Raw genomic sequence first — 16,029 nt, forward strand, 5'->3', positions numbered from 1 at the left:
CTTGACAAAGGAAATACAGACAGCGTGTTAGGCCATGGCATGGATCGCTCTTTTGCTATTATTTATGCTATGGACTGAATGTTTCACACAACCACCCCAAATTCATATGTTGAAGTCTGAACCTCCAGTGTGTCTGTATTTGGAGATGGAGTTTCTGAGGAAGTAATTAAGGTTAAATGAGGCCATAAAAGTGAGGATCTGATCTGATAAGATTAGTATCCTTATAAGAAGAGAGCTTGTTCTTTCTCCGGCTTCAGGCAACATGCCCTGAAGAAAGGCCACGAGAGCATACAGCAAGGAGGTGCTGTCTGCAGGCCAGAAAGAGGGGCCTCACCAGAAGCCAAATTGGCAGCTGGACCATGGAACGCTAGCTTCCAGCACTGTGAGAAAATAAATATCTGTGTTTAAGGCACCCTGCTTGTGGTATTTGTCACAATTCCGGAGCAAACTAAGACAATTCTCTCAGTAGTGTAGTGCACTTGGTTACAAATAGGCCTAATCTTAAAGTCTCTTCTGTATTGATTCAGAACTTCCTCTGTCCCAAGATATGAATTAGCCTAGGCTTTTCAGAAATCTCTCATTCCCAAACTGACCTGGGAACCTGCAGGAACCCATTGATATTCTTCCTGGACAAACCAGCTAACTAAAGAATCTCTCTAAAAAGTTCCTAAGCTAAAACTCTTCCTGTCTGGAATTATATTATACAAGCTCAGTGTCATGCAGTGACAACTGCATTATATAGCAACTTGTCAATCACCCATTATACTTGTTCAACAAACGTTAACTGAATCACAGGAAAAAGAACAAAGGAGAGGGGATCACGGGAAGATGGCGGCGTGAGTGGTTCAGAGGAAATCTCCTCCCCAAAACATATATATTTATGAAAATACAATAAATACAACTATTCCTAAAAGAGACACCAGTGGAGGCAGTACAACAGCCAGGATACATCTACATCTGCAAGAACTCAGCATCACACGAAGGAGGTAAGATACAAGCCGTGGCCAGGCGGAATCCGAACGCTCCCCCACCCCAAAACAGGGTGGGAAGAAAGGAGTCAGAACGGGGAAGGAGTGAAAGCCCAGGACTGCTAAACAACCAGCTCTAGAAATCTACACCTGGAATGCAGACACAAGGTGCATGGGGTGCTGGATATTAGAGAAATGGAAAAGCAAAACCTGTGGGCAGGTCTCCACAACCGGCGTCCCTGAGACAAAAGAAAAGTGACTGTTTTCTGCAAGTCTTAAAGAGACAGGGACCCCATAGCTGGACAAAGTTGTCCCGGCAGCTGGAAATACTGGGGAAACTTAGGCACCCTAAATGGAGGCAGTGCAGCTCTGAAGCCCCTCACAGGACTAGTCAGCCTGCCAGTCGTTCCTCCAACTGGCGTGGACCCTGACATACAGGCCCAGTAGCAGGAGAGTGGGCATGCGCACTGGGGGCGGAAGTGCTAGAAGGAACCGAGAGAAGATCCGTGCACCGCAGGGCTAGCCCACAGTGGCGCAACCAAACAGCCCGGGCGCGGCTTGCTCGCACCAGCAGCAGTGAAGCCAGAGCCCAGTAGAAGCCTGCATGGAAAAGCCCTGTGCGCATCGGCAGCGGAGCCAGAGGGAGCAAGCGTGCTCCCAGGAACCGACCGGAAACCCAGCCCAACACACAGCCACCCAGGCCAGACCCAAAGGCCGCTGCTGCCACACAGCTGCCCGGCAAGGTCACTGTTAGCATGGAAGAGCGCACCTGGCGTGCCTGCCACTCCCCGCCAGGCTCCGCGCTGCTCTGATGGACACCTTGCCCACAGCAGCTTAGGGGACTAACCTGGTGGCTGCTCCAGGAGTGCAGGTAGCCATCACAGGCAGCGGAGAACGGCAAGGCATCCAGCAAGCAGGAAAGGACTTTCTTCTCCCAGCTGACACACCTGCAACCTGCCTACAGCCACTGCTATCACCATGAAAAGGCAAAAAAATCTGGTCCAGACCAAGATACTTACACCTGAGAAAGGATCTGCAGCGGCAGACCTAACCAGTCTCCCTGAAAAAGAATTCAAAATAAAAATCATAAACATGCTGACAGACCTGCAGAGAAATATGCAAGAGCTAAGGGATGAAGTCTGGAGGGAGATTACAGATGTCCAAAGGGAGATCACAGATGTCCGGAGGGAGACTACAGAAGTGAAACAAACTCTGGAAGGATTTATAAGCAGAATGGATAAGATGCAAGAGACTATTGATGGAATAGAAACCAGAGAACAGGAACACATAGAAGCTGATGCAGAGAGAGATAAAAGGATCTCCAGGAATGAAACAATATTAAGAGAACTGTGTGGCCTATCCAAAAGGAACAATATCCACATTATAGGGGTACCAGAGGAAGAAGAGAGAGAAAAAGGGATAGAAAGTGTCTTTGAAGAAATAATTGCTGAGAACTTCCCCAAACTGGGGGAGGAAATAGTTGCTCAGACTACAGAGGCACACAGAACTCCCGAGAGATGGGATCCAAAGAGGTCAACACCAAGACACATAATAATTAAAATGGCAAAGGTCAAGGACAAGGACAGAGTATTAAAGGCAGCCAGAGAGAGTAAAAAGGTCACCTACAAAGGAAAACCCATCAGGCTATCATCAGAGTTCTCAACAGAAACCTTACAGGCCAGAAGAAAATGGCATGATATATTTAATGCAATGAAACAGAAGGGCCTTGAACCAAGGATACTGAATCCAGCACGATTATCATTTAAATATGAAGGAGGAATTAAGCAATTCCCAGACAAGCAAAAGTTGAGGGAATTTGCCTCCCACAAAACACCTCTACAGGGTATTTTAGAGGGGCTTCTCTAGATGGGGGCACTCCTAAAAAGAGCACAGAACAAAACACCCAGCATATGAAGAATGGAGGAGGAGGAAAAAGAAGGGAAAGAAATAATCATCAGACTGTGTTTATAACAGCTCAATAAGCGAGTGAGGTCTGACAGTAAGGTAGTACACAGGCTAACCTTGAACCTTTGGTAACCACAAATCTAAAGCTTGCAATGGCAATAAGTACATATCTTTCAATAATCACCCTAAATGTAAATGGACTGAATGCACCAATCAAAAGACACAGAGTAATAGAATGGATAAAAAAGAAAGACCCATCTATATGCTGCTTACAAGAAACTCACCTCAAACCCAAAGACATGCACAGATTAAAAGTCAAGCGTTGGAGAAAGATATTTCAGGCAAACAACAGAGAGAAAAAAGCAGGTGTTGCAATACTAGTATCAGACAAAATAGACCCCAAAATAAAGAAAGTAACAAGACATTACATAATGATAAAGGGCTCAGTCCAACAAGAGGATATAACCATTATAAACATATATGCACCCAATATAGGAGCACCAATATATGTGAAACAAATATTAACAGAATTAAAGAAGGAAATAGAATGCAATGCATTCATTTTGGGAGACTTTAACATATCACTCACCCCAAAGGACAGATCCAGCAGACAGAAAATAAGTAAGGACACAGAGTCACTGAACAACACGCTAGAACAGATGGACCTAATAGACATCTATAGAACTCTACATCCAAAAGTAACAGGATACACATTCTTCTCAAGTGCACACGGAACATTCTCCAGAATAGACCACATACTATGCCACAAAAAGAACCTCAGTAAATTCCAAAAGATTGAAATCCTACCAACCAACTTTTCAGACCACAAAGGTATAAAACTAGAACTAAATTGTACAAAGAAAGCAAAAAGGCTCACAAACACATGGAGGCTTAACAACATGCTCCTAAATAATCATGGATCAATGACCAAATTAAAATGGAGATCCAGCAATATATAGAAACAAATGACAACAATAACACAAAGCCCCAACTTCAGTGGGACGCAGCAAAAGCAGTCTTAAGTGGAAAGTATATAGCAATCCAGGCATATATAAAGAAGGAAGAACAATCCCAAATGAATAGTCTAACATCACAATTATCAAAATTGGAAAAAGAAGAACACATGAGGCCCATGGTCAGCAGATGGAGGGACATAAAAAAGATCAAAGAAGAAATAAATAAAATTGAGAAGAATAAAACAATAGAAAAAAATCAATGAAACCAAGAGCTAGTTCTTTGAGAAAATAAACAAAATAGATAAGCCTCTAGCCAGACTTATTAAGAGAAAAAGAGAGTCAACACACATCAACAGAATTAGAAATAAGAAAGGAAAAATCACAACGGACCACACAGAAATACAAATAATTATTAGAGAGTACTATGAAAACCTATATGCTAACAAGCTGGAAAACCTAGAAGAAATGGACAACTTCTTAGAAAAATACAACCTTCCAAGACTGACCCAGAAAGAAACAGAAAATCTAAACAGACCAATTACCAGCAATGAAATTGAATTGGTAATCAAAAAACTACCCAAGAACAAAATCCCCGGACCAGATGGATTTACCTCAGAATTTTATCAAACATACAGAGAAGACATAACACCCATTCTCCTTAAAGTTTTCCAAAAAATAGAAGAGGAGGGAGTACTCCCAAACTCATTCTATGAAGCCAACATCACCCCAATACCAAAACCAGGCAAAGACCCCACCAAAAAAGAAAACTACAGACCAATACCCCTGATGAACATAGATGCAAAAATACTCAACAAAATATTAGCAAACCGAATTCAAAAATACATCAAGAGGATCATACACCATGACCAAGTGGGATTCATCCCAGGAATGCAAGGATGGTACAACATTCAAAAATCCATCAACATCATCCACCACATCAACAAAAAGAAGGACAAAAACCACATGATCATCCCCATAGATGCTGAAAAAACATTCGACAAAATTCAACATCCATTCATGATAAAAACTCTCAACAAAATGGGCATAGAGGGCAAGTACCTCAACATAATAAAGGCCATATATGACAAACCCACAGCTAACATCATACTGAACAGTGAGAGGCTGAAAGCTTTTCCTCTGAGATCAGGAACAAGACAGGGATGCCCACTCTCCCCACTGTTATTCAATGTGGTACTGGAGGTCCTAGCCACGGCAATCAGACAAAACAAAGAAATACAAGGAATCCAGATTGGTGAAGAGGAACTCAAACTGTCACTATTTGCAGGTGACATGATATTGTACATTAAAAACCCTTAAGACTCCACTGCAAAACTACTAGAACTAATATCGGAATTCAGCAAAGTTGTAGGATACAAAATTAACACATAGAAATCTGTAGCTTTCCTATACACTAACAATGAACTAATAGAAAGAGAAATCAGGAAAACAATTCCATTCACAATAGCATCAAAAAGAATAAAATACCTAGGAATAAACCTAACCAAGGAAGTGAAAGACATATACCCTGAAAACTATAAGACACTCTTAAGAGAAATTAAAGAGGTCACTAACAAGTGGAAACTCATCCCATGCTCCTGGCTAGGAAGAATTAATATCGTCAAAATGGCCATCCTGCCCAAAGCGATCTACAGATTTGATGCCATCCCTATCAAATTACCAACAGCATTCTTCAATGAACTGGAACAAATAGTTCAAAAATTCATATGGAACCGTCAAAGACCCCGAATAGCCAATGCAATCCTGAGAAGGAAGAATAAAGTGGGGGGGATCTCGCTCCCCAACTTCAAGATCTACTACAAAGCCACAGTAATCAAGACAATTTGGTACTGGCACAAGAAAAGAGCCACAGACCAATGAAACAGAATAGAGACTCCAAACATTAACCCAAACATATATGGCCAATTAATACATGATAAAGGAGCCATGGACATACAATGGGGAAATGACAGTCTCTTCAACAGATGGTGCTGGCAAAACTGGACAGCTACATGTAAGAGAATGAAACTGGATCACTGTCTAACCCCATACACCAAAGTAAACTCTAAATGGATCAAAGACCTGAATGTAAGCCATAAGACCATAAAACTCTTAGAAAAAAACATAGGCAAAAATCTCATGGACATAAACATGAGTGACTTCTTCATGAACATATCTCCCCAGACAAGGAAAACAAAGGCAAAAATGAACAAGTGGGACTATATCAAGCTAAAAATCTTCTGTACAGCAAAGGACACCATCAATAGAACAAAAAGGTATCCTACAGTATGGGAGAATATATTCATAAATGACAGATCTGATAAAGGATTGACATCCAAAATATATAAAGAGCTAACATGCCTCAACAAATCAAAAGCAAATAATCCAATTAAAAAATGGGCAGAGGAGCTGAATAGACAGTTCTCTAAAGAAGAAATCCAGATGGCCAACAGGCACATGAAAAGATGCTCCATGTCGCTAATCATCAGAGAAATGGAAATTAAAACCACAATGAGATATCATCTCACACCAGTAAGGATCGCCATCATCGAAAAGACAAACAACAACAAATGTTGGCGAGGTTGTGGAGAAAGGGGAACCCTCCTACACTGCTGGTGGGAATGTAAACTAGTTCAACCATTGTGGAAAGCAGTATGGAGGTTCCTCAGAATGCTCAAAATAGAAATACCATTTGACCCAGAAATTCCACTTCTAGGAATTTACCCTAAGAATGCAGCACTCCAGTTTGAAAAAGACAGATGCACCCCTATGTTTATTGCTGCACTGTTTTCAATAGCCAAGATATGGAAGCAACCTAAATGTCCATCAGTAGATGAATGGATAAAGAAGATGTGGTATGTATACACAATGGAATATTACGCAGCCATAAGAAAAAAACAGATCCTACCATTCACAACAACATGGATGGAGCTAGAGGGTATTATACTCAGTGAAATAAGCCAAGCGGAGGACAAGTATCAAATGATTTCACTCATATGTGGAGTATAAGAACAAAGGAAAACTGAAGGAACAAAGCAGCAGCAGAATCACAGAAACCAAGAATGGACTAACAGTTACCAAAGGGAAAGGGACTGGGGAGGATGGGTGGGAAGGGAGGGATAAGGGCCGGGAAAAAGAAGATTAGTATGTATAGTGCGTGGGGGACACGGGGAGGGCTGCGCAACACAGAGAAGACAAGTAGTGATTTTACAGCATCTTACTACGCTGATGGACAGTGACTGTGAAGGGGTATGTGGGGGGGACTTGGTGAAGGGGGGAACCTAGTAAACATAATGTTCTTTCTGTAACTGTAGATTAATGATACCAAAATGAAAGAAAGAAAGAAAGAATGAATGAAAGAAAGAGAGAAAGAAAGAGAATGAAAGAAAGAAAAAAAGAAAGAGAAAGAAAGAAAGAGAAAGAAAGAATGAAAAAAGGATTAAGGCTTCCTTCTAGTTATTACACAGAACCATATTCAACCCCTGAACTTGTTAATTAATACAACCTATATTTATTTTGTTTTCTTCTTGATAGAGCAATATTCAGTGTCAAATATGTAAGGCATAAGTTATTCCATCATATGGTAGTCAGTTTTGAAAGATATTGTTGGAAATCAAATAGCCTAATTCATATGGAAAAATGGGTATGTAGGTAAATAAAACGTTTTTATAAATTTACTAGTATGAAGTCTCTACTGGCCTGCCAACATGTTTTATAACGTCACTTTCAAAACTTGTAAACATATTAAAATTTAATTCTTTGAATGGTAATACATTTAAAATTAGGTTCAAATAAATGAAAGTATATGGTAAAATTTCTTCCTGTGATATCCCTGATCAGCTCAGGTTCATTTTGCTACCCCAAAACAGATAACCATTGTTACTAGTTTCTTACAGATCCTTCCAGACACTCTTATGCATATGTAAGCAAATGCAAACATACCCACCTCACCCCTAACTTTTTACACAAATGGCGGAAGAGAAGTGTACACACTGTTATTTTCCATCTTCCTTTTTTTCATTTAATACGTCCTGGAGTTCTTTCTACACCAGTACATAAAAAGTTTCCCCATCCTTTCCTTTGGATGCTTAGTATTCCATTATAGGAATTTATACTTTCGAATTTTATCTTCTATTTTAAACTCTTTGGAGCTTGGTTTTGGCTTCTCCCTGCAGACCTTCTGGAAATAACTGCCATTCAGCAACTGGCAATCCTTGCTCTGTTCAAAGAGAAACAATGCAAATGATGCCTACCCCAGGATTTGAGCAGCTCTGGTATTTTCTCCACTGCAGAGGGGCCAAAAGACACATGTGCTCTCGTCAGCAAGCTGCCTCGTCCTCTCAGCCAAGCTCTGGATCTCAGCGAGCATGACCAACGCACCACACTTCACTCACAGAGCTCGTGCTTTAAGCCTGTGCGGCACTGTGCTCAGCTGTAAGCTGGTGAGCCAGGTCCCCTGGCTCCTGGGCTCCGTTCGCCCCAGAGCCTGAGGCCCGGCCCGCCCCGAGACCAGCTCCTGGTCCAAGGTAAAGCGCCCTTTGTAGTCTCACTGCAGTCCTGAATCCATATGCTTGGTTTAGGCCTTCCTGATTACAGCCATTGATGTTGGAAAACACTCAGTCTAAGAAGGAGGCCAAAGGGACTGTGGGCACTTGTAGCTGCCAAACAGGCAGGTTTTTCTATCACGGCTGCTGGGGAGACGTGTAAAGACCAGATGGTATGTTGCAACATATGTTCCCGGGACAGCATGAAGACACTGCACATGGAAAGCCTGGGGCAGAAAATGCCACCCGAGAAGCCATGAGAAATACAATGAGATCAGAGCGTGAGTCCTGGAGATACTTCAGGGGAGTAGGTGGCCCCCCGTGGCTGCCTCCTGGGCGCCTCTGTGGCCTGTGTGCACCCTCCTGGACAGGGCCTTTCCCCCAGGGCCGGTGCCCTTGCCATACAGCACTTCTCACAGGCGTGCTGGAAAGCAAGTAGGCGCTTCCCTCTGTTGGACAAGTCATTTCTGAGGAACCCACAGGGTCAGAAAGGACCAACACTTTCAGCTTTTAAGTAAGTCAAAAAAAGTAGCACTGCGTGACTAAGAATTCATCCCAGGCCTTCTGAGTGGGCCATCTATAACAGTAATTTGTTGTGTAAGTGAAATGAATACATAGATGTGTTTGTGTATCTTGCAGCGCCCCCCACGCCAATCTGATTATAGTGTAACAACAACTTACATTCTTATATTCTACCAGCTTTGGCAGACTCCTAGATGCATTCTGAAAATTTGGCAATAAAATCCTCTTGCTTAGAGGTCCAAGATGCACTTACTTTACTCATACTAATTATAATAGCTAACACTTACTGATTACTTACTAGGGGCCCATCACTTTGCTAACTACTTTACATGCATTATTTCATTTAATCACCATCAACAGCCTTGTGATGTCAGTCCTATTATTTTCAGAGTTTTATAGGCTGAGGAAGTGGAGAGTTAGAGAGGCTAAGTGACTTGTCCAAGGTCACACAGCACATCCTAAGGGGACCTGGGTTGTCCGACTCCAGAGCCACCATCATCACTAAAAAAAATCACGCTGGAACCTAGTTTTTGTCATGGATTATTTAGCAAATAAATAAATAAATTTGCTGAGAGTCACGGGGGAGAAAAATCTCCCTTTGGGTTTAGCCATCTGCCAATTATAAAACTCTCTGCCTGTGAATTGTACCCATGCCTATCAGCCACCCTCTCTTTCTTCTGTTTCTTTGGTCTAAATGGAAAGCAGGACTTAAGCATTTCAGAATATCTATGTCCCATTTCAGAAGTATGTCTGCACTTTTGTCAGGGGCCTCAGGCTCTCTGGGAGGCCCCCTCCCTAGCTCCTGGTTTCCTGCTCTGTGCTTGGCTCACTTGGCTAGAGGAGCACATGGCACAGTACAGCCATTCATCTGCAACTCTCTTTTTCCTATGAGCAACTGGACAGGAAAAACTAGGTGACATTCATTTTTGTATCCCCTACATCTGGCACATAACTGTGGCTCAGTAAATAATTGAAAGGACCTGATCATAGCAGCGTCAGGGAAGTGATGAGATAAATCTGGTAGCCTCTTCCCTTGTCGTTGTGCATGCAAATGAGTGCCAGAGAGGCCCAGAGAACCCAGCCAAATTCTACCAAATCCCTCTTTCTAGGATTTGTTGCTTTGGTTGGGAGACAGGATTCCTTTGCAGAACTTGGAATAGGCCAGTCCATACCAGGGCCCCCTGAATGAGCTTAGAACAAGGGAATCTGGTATCCCCAAGAGCACACCAAGTAAAATTTGGAATTTGAGACCATTATGGGGTTTTCACTTTCCTTCTCCTATTATTGTAGCTACAAGGTGGAGGCCAGGGAAGAGTAAGAATTCCTTTTCTAAATGTAATGATGTGATATTAAGAGCTAGGCTTTGCTGATAAAAATGCCTATATCCTTAATCTTTCCCAGCAAAAGGAAGGTCAATGTATCCAAATGAGGGTTAACTGCTTTCGTACAAATTTCAGTTTAAATTAGGGCTTGGTGAAAAATTTGCAGGGACTGTTGGAGTATTTCTGAAGTTAGAATTTCAGGCATATCTGATTGTTTTCCAGAATGAGTAACTTTACTTTGGGATCACTTACAAAGAGTCACTCTCAATCACCTTTTCAGATACTAGAATGAGTTAAACACTGTTTACATGTCGTCAGGGAAGTCCTGCCGGAGCAGAACTATTACCAGAATGTCTAAGGGACAAAGGGTGCATGGAATCCTCTTAGGCTATCACCGCCTTCCCAGTACTCAAGAGCTGATGCTTAGCCTGAAAAACGTTCACACTCATGTTTCAAGACCTGACTTAAACGCTACCTCCCCTGAAAAGCCTTCCCTGACTCTGCCTAAGTTGGATGAGCCCACCTTTGTGCTTCCAGAATAGTCTGCATGTCCACCTATCAGAGCATTACATTTTTTTTTTTTTTTTGAGAGGGCATCTCTCATATTTATTGATCAAATGGTTGTTAACAACAATAAAATTCAGTATAGGGGGGTCAATGCTCAATGTACAATCATTAATCCATCTCAAGCCTAATTCTCGTCAGTCTCCAATCTTCTGAAGCATAACGAACAAGTTCTTACATGGTGAACGAATTCTTACAGAGTGAATAAATTCTTACATGGTGAACAGTACAAGGGCAGTCATCACAGAAACTTTCGGTTTTGATCACGCATTATGAACTATAAACAGTCAGTTCAAATATGAATATTTGTTTGATTTTTATACTTGATTTATATGTGGATACCACATTTCTCTCTTTATTATTATTATTTTTAATAAAATGCTGAAGTGGTAGGTAGATGCAAGATAAAGGTAGAAAACATAGTTTAGTCAGAGCATTACATTTTGATATGTTTGTCTCTCCTAGCGGACTATGAACTGTCTAGACATTTTTACTGTTTTTTATTTTTTGAATAAACAAATCACATTCTCGTGAACGATGATGACAATGAAGAGGAAGGGCAGCAGCATTAAGAGGAAGAGGAGAAAAGACACAGAATGTTACCTGCCTTTCCCCCCCCCAGCTCAGATCCCCAGTACTTGTCACAAGCAAACTCTCCAGTGGTTTCCTGTGCATCTTCCTGAATCTGTCCGTGTAAATAGAAATATGCATAAGCAAGTGGCCCTTTTTTTTTTAAAACGCAGGAATTGGGCATTTCTCAATCACCAGGCATAGTGCTAGGAATTCAGAGATGCTCAATATGCCCTGGCTGAGTTGATTATCAAGGCTTCCGGTATCTAGATAGTCCTTTGGCTGTTTGAGTCTCTCCCTTGCTCCTGCTGCCACTCCCCCCAACTCGATATCAGGGACGTCAAACCCAAAGCGGTGAATTTTACTACCTAGAAGCAGAAGCTCAGTAACAAGACAAGGCTAATATTCATGGCTAACATGTACATGGGTTTCAATTTTCTCTACTGCTTCATCCACTAATGGTTCCAGATAATAGAGAACTAATTGTGTTTTTGAAAACTACACTCATGATATAGATTACTTACTGTAAACCCTATATTATAAAGATCACAAAGTAAAGAGTGCCCCTTGCTTACTAGTAAATACATTAGTCTGGACACTGTTAATATGACTTCTATTATTTTCACTTTAACGACTGTAGTGCTATACTGGTTGATTCTGCCACTTCAGTTTTTGCTTTGTTTTGCCTCTTTTTTTCCACTTTAGTATCCCCAGCAGAATCATAACTTTTCACAGAGGCATCTAATTTCTTAACCTCGAAGCAGAAGAGAAACATTTTTCAAATGTTGCTATGATAGTCAAGGGGGGGTGTTGCTGAATGTATATACTTAGATGAATTAAACTCAGACCTTCTCCGGTTAGACGTGTGAGCTTCCCAGACAAAGATGAAGGTTAAGGTAGTTTAAGGATGAAATATAGACCATCCTATGCAAAACCACTGTGTTGCAGTTTAATTAAAAGAATTCATTAAAGTGGTGCCCCATGCAGGGTAATTAGTATGTGTAATTTATGCATTGCCTAATACACAAGGGCAGTAGCTTGAATAATAAACTCAAGTTAACCTTAAGTGGAAGAGATTGAATGGTCAGATGTTTATTTAGCTCAGGTTTGCTCACGAGTTAAGGTTAAAGAGGTGAAATCCAGCTACAGTTAATTAATTAATTTCTCAGATTTTCTTCATGAAAATCCTGCCTGCTCAACTGGGTGAAAGTTTTGTGAAAGACAGACAGCTCTATTTTTATTCATCAGCTATTTTTGGACATGTCCTCTAGGAAGTTAATAACCATTTGAAAGAACAAATTGAAGGGAATGGCAAAGAGAAAAGAAGACCAAAATAAAAGGAATGAGCCAAACTAGGTCTGTGCTTACAGAAAGAATAAAACTAGGACAGATTTGAAGAGGGTTTTACTGGCATTATCAAAATGTTGAGCCTGACTGGGACAAGGGTGTTCTGTTTTTTCCAATAATGGGCCGTGTGTGTAGAAATTCATATATGTATTTGAGCTTTGAGAATTTTTATTGACAGGAATGGCGAGATGCCATGCTGGGCATGTGCATGACATGTCACAAATATGAACCAGCGCTTAGGCAAGTTTTGTTTCTTCCTTTTGTTAGAAATAGTTCATCATGCTCCAACTCTGTGATGTAATTTTTGTGAAATTAAACTTGAAGAGTTCAAAATCATGCAATTAATTGTATTCAGCTTCAGTTACAGTGACTTATTAATCAAGTTGTTTGGCAAGACACCTGGCATGTCACCCCGTAACTGTGATGGGAAGTGGCTCGGCGTGAGGAAGCTGTTGGTTTATGTGAGCAGCTAATTAGGTGAATTGTTATTGATTGATTGCTTTATTGGTGGCTGCATTTAAGTAGGAGTTCTGAGGTTTGGGGGCTGGAATAAGTTGGGAAAGACCAAAATTAATTTGTTTTTTTTTGGACTGGAAAGACCAAGGTCTGTAGGAAAATGAACAAAATCTGTTAGTCACTTGATATTTATTGAGCATCAGTTATGTGCTAGGCACTGACCGAGTCGGTGTCTGGGCTTCCATATGGAATCTGAGCATAACACAGAGGAACCCCCTTCCTCATTTCCACCTCAACTCTCTAGGACTAATGGTCTAGTTGGATGTTAAGCCAGAAGCATACGTGAATACAACTAGCCACAACCAGCCACACACACAAGTTGATTTTAGAGTTACATGAGGAGTCAGTCATGGACTTCCTTTATTTAGGAGCTTTTCTCCCTTGGGGAACTGCCTTTCCTCTAGTCCACGTTTTTCCAGTGGGCTGCCAACCACCCCTGTCCACCTGCAGACATGATGGGCACTTGAGCTAAACTAGGTCAACCAACCAGATCTTCTTTGTTAATTCAGATTTTGAGTGGAGAGGGACACACAAGACAAAAAGAGAGTTGGCCCTGAGCCCTACAATGACTGGCCCCAGAGGGCTGCTGAGATCCCGGGGGCTGCCGTGGTTTCTTCCCAGAAAGGGATGTTTTAGCTCCTCCATGTTGTGACCTTAACTATCCTGGCGAAATTCTATTTGCTCTTTGTCAGCCAGAGTTAGTTTCTGATGCATGAAACCAAAGACAACGAAGTCTCCTGCAGTTCAGAGACAGAAAAGGTTGTTCCCAGTGGGAGCAGTGGTGAGGAACAGTATTGAGAGATGGTGAGGTACACTGGATTCTGGTCTGGCTTGCCCGATACTTTTGGCCTAAGTACTGCATGTATAAAATACACTATCTTGCAGCAAATATGCAAAGCAAATACGCCCATTTCATAGAGGGGGAAAATGAGGCCCAGGAAAGCCCTATAACTTACCAAAGCCACACTGGTAGCGAGTGGCAAAGCTGAGACTTGAACCTATGACTCCCTGACCCCAAAGCCTGTGTTCCTTCTTGCACATCTAGTGATCCTCCAGTTTGTAGCCTTGGGCAAATCAGCACATCTATGCACTTTAGGTTCCTTGGTGGTAAAACTTGAATGGTAACAGCTGCCCTATGTCCCCTGCAGGGCTGTTGTGAGGATCAAAGGAGACAGGGTCTGTGAAAGCACTTTGAAGCCTGTCACACTATCCAAATACTTGTAAAGGCTCCCTATTGTTAGGTGGAACTCCAACTAGGATGGACCAGATACTGAGAGGTGATAAGGAGGAGAGTGGCAGAGGGTGTGATCACAGGAACGGAGCTCTGGGGGAGAACTGGGGAGCTCTTAGGAGACAAAGAGCCCCCAGGGGAGGTTGGGACCAGCAGGTGCAGGGCAACAGAGTGTGATCCACCAATCCAGAACGCTTGCAACTGGGGCCTGGGGAGTTTGAAATGGCTAGTCTGGAGACCAGTAAAAGGAAGTGGTACTTCGAGAAAGTGAGTAAAGGAAAAAGTCTTATCATCAAGAAGTCAGGGCATTTGCACATGCATCATACTCATGAAATCTTCACCGCAATCCTCGGAAGTCTGTGCCATCCCCATTTCACAGCTGTGGTTCTGAAGCTCAACAGAGTTAAGAAACCTGCCTCATGTCAGAGTAGAAAGGACAGAGCAGATTTAAAACCCTAACCTTACTAAGCTTCACGCACAGCTTTAGCTTCCTCTCCCACCGCCCCCCCACCCTCCTCCCTGCACCCTCTGTCTCCTCACCCACAACTCATTAGCTGGCAACAAAATGTATGGTCCTAGTCTCACTAAATGAATACCCGTGTAACCTTGGCTTAATCGCCTAACCTCTCTGAGTTTCAGGTTTCCTTATTCGTACCGTGGTCTGGTTGAACTCTAAAATACTTTTAAGAACTATGTCCCCTGACTGTGTTTAGAAAAATCCTTTCATTTGCATAAATCTCTACCCGTGAAGAAGACCCAGCTCCCAGTGTGCCCCAGCGGCGTCCTAAACCACAGGTGGTAGTTTTATAGAGTTGATTTCGTGCACTTGGACAAAGGAAACTCTTCTTTCTGCAGCTTTTGTAATAGTCTGAATTAAGCCATAGACATGATACACTGTAAGATAGGGTTTTACTTATGAAGTTAATACTTTCATACAGAGTGATCAACCAGTGCTTCCCCAAAAGGAACAAAAAAGTGCCCACTTGAGTCTGATGTTTTTGATTTGGGAGGATACTGCCCTTCTATTTCTACCACGTATCTCTTTGCTTTGTTGCCCACTTCTGCTGACAGACTGGATCCCATCAGCCCTAAGGATAACAATGGACAAACAGCAATGAAATATTTCCCGCAGAATTGGAAGTAATTCCTTCACATCCGATAGCAAAAGCTACCACTAAGCAACTCTTTGCATGACCACCCTTGGCAGAATTACCGCAGGCAGATTCTTTATCCTCATTCTGAAATCACAAAGAGCACCATCACCTTGAAAGTTTCACTTTAAGCAAGTTCATGAAGTTTAGTTTTGAGAAAACAATCTCCCTGAAAGTGTTTTCTGTGTTTGTTCTGCGATTTTTTTTGTTCCTTTCACCTAAGATTGTCAACTCCATGAAGGCAGAGACTCTTTTGTTCATGAGAATAGTGCCTGGGTCATAAGAGACAATGAATATTTCTTGAGTAAATAAACTCATACAAAATCGTTAAAACAATTAGAGACTTGTAAACTTTAAAAGAGGGTAGTGAGATCAGGAAAAAGCACCCTGTCTTTCCTGCTAGGCGATTTCTATCATCACCAACAAGCAATGGCCA

Source organism: Manis javanica, chromosome 8, assembly GCF_040802235.1.
Source record: "Manis javanica isolate MJ-LG chromosome 8, MJ_LKY, whole genome shotgun sequence".
In the NCBI taxonomy this organism is placed as follows: Eukaryota; Metazoa; Chordata; class Mammalia; order Pholidota; family Manidae; genus Manis; species Manis javanica.